This window comes from Pan paniscus, chromosome 5 (assembly GCF_029289425.2).
Source record: "Pan paniscus chromosome 5, NHGRI_mPanPan1-v2.0_pri, whole genome shotgun sequence".
NCBI lineage: Eukaryota > Metazoa > Chordata > Mammalia > Primates > Hominidae > Pan > Pan paniscus.
Window position 1 is genome coordinate 44,252,904 of NC_073254.2, and position 8,774 is coordinate 44,261,677.

The 8,774-nt window shown below is 43.1% G+C and overlaps 1 pseudogene; it reads right to left on the bottom strand.

Annotated features, from left to right (window-relative positions):
* Positions 1-66: 66 nt before the first annotated feature.
* LOC134730583 (small ubiquitin-related modifier 2-like) lies at positions 67-3,067 on the bottom strand (annotated as a pseudogene).
* Between the last annotated feature and the right edge of the window lie 5,707 nt (positions 3,068-8,774).

Sequence of the window (8,774 nt, forward strand, 5' to 3'; positions counted from 1 at the left end):
CCATGGTCCAGCAGCATTGCTACTCGCCTGCTCTGCAGGGAACGCGCAGAACGGATTGGAGGCAAAAAACAAAACAGGGAGGGGGACATAAGGAGAGAAATTGAAGTACGAAGGGAGTAAAAGGACAAGAGAAAAAAGAACCTCCGGGTGGTTTAGAAGCCAGTATTACCTGATGTACTCCAGCAGGGCCTAGCAAACAGTATTTCTTGACCAAGGGCAAACTGGAAGCTCTAAAGACAGCAGGTACAGACCTTTTTGACGGCTCCAGAAGCTCTTGGCTATACCTTGAAGTGGAGGGGTGTGTGTGTGTGTGTGTGTGTGTGTGTGTGTGTGTGTGTGTGTGTTGTGCTGTTGTTGTTCGCAGGCCTGAGTTTGGGCTGGGAGAGGAAACAGTGGGCTCCTTGTTGGGGGGGGACAAAAAAAAAAGCTGCTTTCTGGCTGGTCCTGGGGGAAAAATGGTAGGAAGAAACCAAACACTGACAGACTGACTAGAATTGAGATTCTCAACCTCCAACCCTTTTTTACAATAAATATTTTGTAATGACACTTTTACTGTCCTAAATTGAGATTCATAGATGAGGTTCACGCCTGAAATCCCAGAACTTTGGGAGGCCGAGGCGGACCGATCACTTGAGCTCAGGAGTTTGAGACCAGCCTGGCCTGGCCAGCATGGCGAAACCCCATCTCTACTAAAAATAGAAAAATTAGCGTGGTGTGATGGTGTGCGCCTGTAATCCCAGCTGAGACACCAGAATCGCTTGAACCCGGGAGGCGGAGGTTGCAATGAGCCAAGATCGCACTACTGCACTCCAACCTGGGTGACAGAGCAACACTCCATCTCAAACAAAAAGAAAGGGAAGGAGGGAGAGAAAGTCATAGATGATATAACCTACCTACATACACAACTTTAAACAGAAAGCAAAATGCTTCCCTTTCTGTAACGTAAAGGGGAAATGAAAGAAAAGTAACTTGCAATAAAATAACATAAACAGTATTTTAATGTGTGAGTGCCAAGGCCCGACTACCCTAGAAGTCCTGATGGAGTAAGCAGATGCTTCCACCTATTCACAGAACCACGGGGATGGAACTGCTACCAACACAGGCTGATCCAGGTGCTGAGTTGGTGACTCAACTACCTCCAGCATGTTGCCATCAATGAAGTGATTTAACAAAATGTTGAACAACTCTTGGTAGCAAAGTTAATTTTCCCTAAATTTACACACAACTATAATTGCATTCCTAGAAAGTTCATTGTATATTTTTTAAAAATTTTAAAAACTGTATTAAGTTCTAGGCTCAGATAATTAAACACAGGTTTTCACTACATGAATGTCCTGGGGGACTTTTGAGAATCTGGGTGAGGAACAATTCTTCAACATGTAGGTAGTGCTTTGAAGAATATCTTACACCTCTGCCCTACCCATAAATGTCAATAGTGCCCCTTCCCTTATCACCTGAGGTTGGGAGTTTGAGACCAGCCTGACCAGCGTGGAGAAGCCCCATCTCTACTAAAAATACAAAATTAGCCAGGCATGGTGGTGCATGCCTGTAATCCTAGCTACTCAGGAGGCTGAGGCAGGAGAATCACTTGAACCCGGGAGGCGGAGGTTGCAGTGAGCCAAGATCATGCCGTGCCATTGCACTTCAGCCTGGGTGACAAGAGTGAAACTCAGTTAAAAAAAAAAACAAAACAAAAAAAAAAAAAAACAGCTAAAAGATGCATCAAAATGTTAACAAGGATTGCCTCTGGGCCATTAATTGTTGCATAACTTTTCTTTTTTACTTTTTTTTTTAAACAAGAAGTTTATTTAAACAACAAGACGCTTGACTTGAAGGGAAAACTATCTAGGATTCTTTTTTGTTTTAGAGTAATTTATCCCTACTTAAAGACAGATTGCTCTACATGTAACAGCTAAGTACAAAAAAGTTATAAAATTGTCCTTGGTTTTACAATGATAAATGAAAAACATTAAAATTCTCCAACTGAACAAGGTATGCAAGGATTTTTATGTTGTTGTTTTTCTGTTGTTGTTGTTAAAACAGTGAGAGCAAAATAACTTACTGGAATATAAAGATAAGAGCTGAATGAGCATGCCACTAATGGAGAAAGGGGGTATTTTCACAGAATCAGTATTTTTCCCCATCCCTTCTCCACTTGATGTCAATCAAAACATACCATTGGCTGTTTAGTTTAAAAAAAAAAAAAGTAATATGCTTGTGCACATATACCAGTTACTTTATGTACAATAAAGGAATGGGGAAGGGGGAAATGAAAGAATAGAGAAAACTATACGGTAGTAGTCAGGATGTGGTGGAACCGAATTGCAGTTTTCTAATTGAGAATGTAATCTTGGTCTTTAAAGAACAGAGTTCTGGAGTAAAGAAGCAGGTTCCCTTTTCAGTAGACACCTCCCGTCTGCTGTTGGAACACATCAATTTTATCTTCATCCTCCATTTCCAACTGTGCAGGTGTGTCTGTTTCATTGGTTGCCTGTCGAATCGGAATCTGATCTGCCTCATTGACAATCCCTGTCGTTCACAATAGGCTTTCATTAGTTTACTAAGTGGTGTATGCCTCTTAATCTTAAACTGCACCACAGAACCATCCTGCCCCGCCACCTTCAAATTAATATGATCGTTGTTCTCAGTCTTGACTCCTTCCTTGGGCTTTTCTTCGGCCATGGCGAGCGCCGGAGTCTCCTCAGCTGCCGCTTCACAACAGAGGTACCAGGTCCGCTCCAAACGAGCACACAAGCAGCACCAGGAGCGGCAGAAGAAGGAGGCGGCAGCCGTGGACACGGGGAGAGGGTGCGCGCACGTCGTGCGCTCCCTCCCTCCACCCTCACTTTTCTTTTTTTTCTTTCTTTTTTTTGGGGGGGGGGGACGGAGTTTCACTCTTGTCACCCAGGCTGGAGTGCAATGGCGTGATCTCGACTGACGGCGACTTCCGCCTCCCGGATTCAAGCGATTCTCCTGTCTCAGCCTCCCGAGTAGCTGAGACTACAGGTGCACACCACCATGCCTGGCTAAATTTTGTATTTTTAGTAGAGACAGGGTTTCACAATATTGGTCAGGCTGGTCTCGAACTCCTGACCTCAGGTGATCCACCTGCCTCAGCCTCCCAAAGTGCTGGGATTACAGGCATAAGCCACTGTGCGGGGCCTGCACACTTTTCTTTCGTCATATTTGTTGTTCAACTTTTATTCAAATGTTGTACAAGTGTCTCCTCTATAAATCATTTTTAATTGATTTATAAAGGTTTAAAAGAAAACCTTCCTAGCAAGTTGCATCAGTATAGCTAAAATCTGTTACTTGTTTGGGAGGCAGAGGCATTTGAGGGTACAGACAAGGGCTCCAATTATGTTCATTATACAAACCACTCACATTTTTCCACCAGTAGCTACAACTTCCCCCTTTCACATCTTTTCATATTCCAATGTCACTGCCAGGATTCCTGGCCATATTTTTCAGGATATTTGTAGTGGTTCTTTCCAGAACCACTACTTGAGTATCCTAATTTCATCCTCCCCACAATCAGTCTACTTCCTTCTTTTCCTTTTACATCAAGCGCAAAACTTCTTTCCTCTGGAAGGATTCCCAGGCTTGATCCCATCCTTCTCTCACTTCTGTACAATTTGTGCCTTTGGCAATGCCATCTCCTTTTGTAGTTTTTGACGGTTTTTCATAGAGATAGTGGAGTTCCTACTCAGATTACTGGAAAATGACAAATCTTATTCATTTTAGTTCCCATACTTTCTTTTTTTAAAATAATTTTTATTTTTTATTCTTATCTATTTATTTTTATTTTATTTATTTATTTATTTTTTGAGACAGAGTCTCACACGGTCGCCCAGGCTGGAGTGCAGTGGCGCGATCTCGCTCACTGCAACCTCTGCCTCCTGGGTTCAAGCAATTCTCTTGCCTCAGCCTCCTGAGTAGCTGGGAATTACCGGCGCCCCACCACCACGCCCAGCTAATTTTTTGTATTTTTAGTAGAGACGGGGTTTCACCATGTTGGCCAGGCTGGTCTCAAACTCCTGACCTCATGATCTGCCCGCCTCGGCCTCCCAAAGTGCTGTGATTACAGGCATGAGCCACGGGGCCTGGCCTCCCATACTTTCTTTCTACTTCCTTTTCTCTCTTCTGCCTCATCTTCCATCCATCCCTGAGAGCATATAGCCCAGAATTTAACACTCTGGGAGCCCTGAAAACATATTAACCAACGTAGTTCACTTGATTGATGATCAGGTAGATGCTAGGTACATTTTGGGAGTATCTCATTAAATTCTCACCTAACCACACAGAGTGGATATTCATGTTCTATACTGAGCCTAGTAAACTACCATTTAAAGAAAGTAAGAAGCAAATCAGAGGTCACACAGCTATAAAGCTGACAGAGCCAACATTTGAACTTAAGTTCGTTGCCCTATTTTCAAATTCTTTCTACTGCATTGAGAGGCTTAGTTTTGAGGCACTTCTCTCACCCAACTCCCACTCCAAGGCTTTTTCTTTCTTTCTTTCTTTCTTTTTTTTTTATTGAGACGGAGTCTTGTTCTTTTGCCCAGGCTGGAGTGCAGTGGCACGATCTCGGCTCACTGCAACCTCCGCCTCCTGGGTTCACACCATTCTCCTGCCTCAGCCTCCCGAGTAGCTGGGACTACAGGCGCCCGCCACCACGCCTGGCTAATTTTTTTGTATTTTTAATAGAGTCGGGGTTTCACTGTGTTAGCCAGGATGGTCTCGATCTCCTGACCTCGTAATCCGCCCACCTCGGCCTCCCAAAGTGCTAGGATGACAGGTGTGAGCCACCACGCCTGGCTCCAAGGCATTTTCTGTCAAGTGTCAAACTGCAGTTCTATTCTCTCATCTAAAGTAGTGGTGATCACTGGGTGAATGGAAGATGTTCATGTCCTCTTGGGTTAGGATGAAAGACCTGTCTTCTGGCAGAGTTTTCTGTCCTGTAACAGCTCTTGCTGTTTAGAAAAATGTATAGGGCAAAGGTTTATTATTCAAACGTGAAGTTATTTACACTCTGGGATACACTCTGGCTTTTTAGTGAGGTTTTGAATCCTTTCCATCATATTTAATATCACTAAAATAGGATATTTTTGTGAAACTGTTTGATCCTTCCCCTCAGTTTCCATTTGTGTGTTCTCTTTCTTCCCGTCTTGATAGGCACAGGCACTCAGAATCACTGGGCCAGAAAGAAGTAAGAGAGTAGGCCGGGCACGGTGGCTCATGCCTGTAATCCCAGCACTTTGGGAAGCCAAGGCGGGCAGATCACGAGGTTATGAGATCAAGACCATCCTGGCTAACATGGTGAAACACCGTCTCTACTAAAAATACAAAAAAAAAATTAGCTGGGCGTGATGGTGGGCGCCTGTAATCCCAACTACTTGGGAGGCTGAGGCAGGAGAATGGCGTGACCTGGGAGGCGGAGCTTGCAGTGATCAGAGATCGAGCCACTGCGCTCCAGCCTGGGCGACAAAGTGAAACTCCGTCTCAGGAAAAAAAAAAAAAAAAAGAGAGTAAGGGAACATCTTTCGTTAATAAACCCTCTCTATTGCTCCCCACACACAATCCTAGTTTGGTTGCTGTCTTCGTCTGTTTGGGCTGCCATAACAAAATCTCTTGCACCGGGTAACTTATGAACAACAGAAATATATTTCTGACAGTTCTGGAGGCCGGGAAATCCAAGATTAAGGCACTGGCAGATTCAGTGTCTGGTGAGGGCTAGCTTCCTCATAGACTGCCATCTGCCATCTGCGATCTAGCTGTGTCTTCACATGGTGGAAGGGCAAACAAGCTCCCTGGGGCCTCTTTTAGAAGGGCACTAATCTCATTTGCAAAAGTCCCCACCACTTAATACCACATTGCATTGGGGATTAGGTTTCAGAACATGAATTTTGGGGGAACACAAACATTCAGACCATAGCAGTTGTACATTCTTGGCAGTTCTGGCCTTGGTTTATTGCGCCAATAAAAGTAAGCTCATGAAGCTATTTCTATCATGTCTTTACAGGCATGTACAGGTGAGCCCAGTTTGGGAGTCACAAAACTTCAGTGAAATTAAAAAGCCACACTATGAGTACCTGCGCTAGCACTTACCACTCTCACACACAAGAATCCCTGAGGCAGTGGGGATCCTACCCCTGTCTCAGGAGTGCACAGAGCCAATAACCAAATTACAACATTGACATTGTGAAGTTGCCTCTAGAAATAATTTCTCAATAAGTACACCTTTATATAATAAGTGAATAAACACAATGTAATTAAATGCTAGATTAACCTAAGAAACAAAAAGGAAAATAGCTTCTTTGTCCGTTCGTCTACAAGATAATGAGGTCATGTTAAAAGACTTAGAAAAGGTTCAGTTCTCCTGCCGGGCGCCGTGGCTCATGCCTTTAATCCCAGCACTTTGGGAGGCCTAGGCGGGCGGATCACCTGAGATCAGGAGTTTGAGACCAGCCTAACCAACATGGAGAAACCACCCATCTACTAAAAATACAAAATTAGTCGGCCATGGTGGTGCATGCCTGTAATCCCACCTACTCGGGAGGCTGAGGCAAGAGAATCGCTTGAACCCAGGAGCTGGAGGTTGCAGTGAGCTGAGATTGTGCCATTGCACTCCAGCCTGGGCAACAGGCAAAACTGTCTCCAAAAAAAAAAAAAAAAGGTTCAGTTCTCATAAACACAAATTTAATGAGCATTTTAAAGATCTCAAAATAAGTATTATATTTAATTAAACATGTGTAATTAAGTATATACTGGTATGAATGTCTACAAATAATTATTCATACTAATCTGAAAAACGTATGCATCATAATGTGTGTATATAATTGGTTGCTAGGGGATTTGTTTGTTCATTTTGCTGCAATAGATTTCTGTCTCTCGTCATATTCTGTTCAAGTACCTAAAATGATTGCTCACTTATTCGAAGCACACTAATGAAATAATACTCAGAGTAAAAGGATATATCACCCAGATTTTTCTATTAGAAGCTACACAATACTCAAAAATCTATCATTTAATATGTGTATGCAGGTCTAAAGCCCATAATAAGCAAAAATATATTTTCACGTTAAATGTATGGCTATTTACACTAGATGAGGTAAAGAAAGACTATAAATAGCTTCACATCTCGTTTTGTCACAGAATGAATGCAAGTCAGGCCAGGCTTTGCCGCCAAATGAGTTACAAAATTTTGGTTTTCAGAGTATTGTGAATTTTGGAATTGCAGAAAAGGATATGTGAAACTGTTTGTAAACATGAGAAGATGTTTACAGATAGATGTTTTAGAAGTCAAATGAACAAATCTGAAGCAACAGACTAGAAATTCTATTCATGGAAATATGATAAAAATGCCAGTAAGAGGGCTGGACGTGGTGGCTCACACCTATAATCCTAGCACTTTGGGAGGCCGAGGCGGGTGGGTCGCTTGAACTGGAGTCCTAGACCAGCCTGGGCAACATGGCGAAACCCCATCTCTACCAAAAATACAAAACCCCGTCTCTACCAAAAATACAAAAAATCAGTTGGGCATGGTGGCAGGTGCCTGTAATCCCAGCTACGGGGGAGGCTGAGGAAGGAGAATTGCTTGAACCTGGGAGGCAGAGGTTGCAGTGAGCTGAGATCACACCACTGCGTTCCAGCCTGGGCGACAGAGCAAGACTCCATCTCAAAATAAAATAAAATAAAATAAAATAAAATAAAATAAAATAAATTTTAAAATGCCAGTAAGGATCTCCATAAAGGCTATATATGAAAACCTGATCATGTCACATCCATGACCCTATTACAGCAGGTCAGATTAATCTTACCCGAGTCCAGAGAACCACAGGAACCACTGAGTCCTAGTGGAGGGAAAGCCTGGAACAGAGGTGAAGCAAGCTTGGCTTTTAGCAATTGAGAGTAAACAAACACCTGCTGAGTTTACTCTTCCTTGCCTGTCTTTCTAAGCCATCACTCTGAAGACCTAAAAGGCAGACATGACTCATACACACCTTCAGATGCTTTCAGTATTTGTTACACTTAGATCTGTGCAGAAACTGAATACCTTATTGGTGCATAATTTACAAAGAATTCTCACATTAGCTCTTCTAATTCTTTCTGTTGTTTCTATATGATAATATCTCCATTTGTCAGGTAGGAAAACTGAAGCTCAGAAAGTTTGAATGAACTTCATAAGATCACACAGCCAATAAATACCAGAGCTTGGCCTCAAAGTCAAGTCTCAGGTCCTTCTGCCCTTCACTAACAGTGCTCCAGCCATGGTCGTCTGACTGCTGTTCTTTAAACTTCCTTAACTTTCAACTCAGAAACCAAACACACCCAGCTCCCTCTGCCTGGGCATGGTGCTCTGTTCAGCCTCCTCACCCCACACCCATGTTGCTAACAGCTTAAATGGCACCTCCTCAGTAAAGCCTCCCCTGAATTCCCCAGACTTAGAACCCTGTTTCCCCAATCCCACTAGCCACTCTCATATATGGCATACTGTAGTCATTGTTTTGTTTGTTTGTTTTTTAGAAAAAGAGAGAGAGAGAAAGAAAAGAAGAAAAGAAAAAAAGAAAAGAAAAGAAAATCAAAATCCATGTGGGTGTGGTGGCTCATGCCTGTAATCCCAGCACTTTGGGAGGCCGAGGCAGGCAGATAGCTGAGGTCAGGAGTTCCAGACCAGCCTGACCAATATGGTGAAACCCCGCCTCTACTAAAAATACAAAAATTAGCTGGGGGTGGTGGTGCATGCTAAAGGGAAGGGAAGGGGAAGGGGAAGG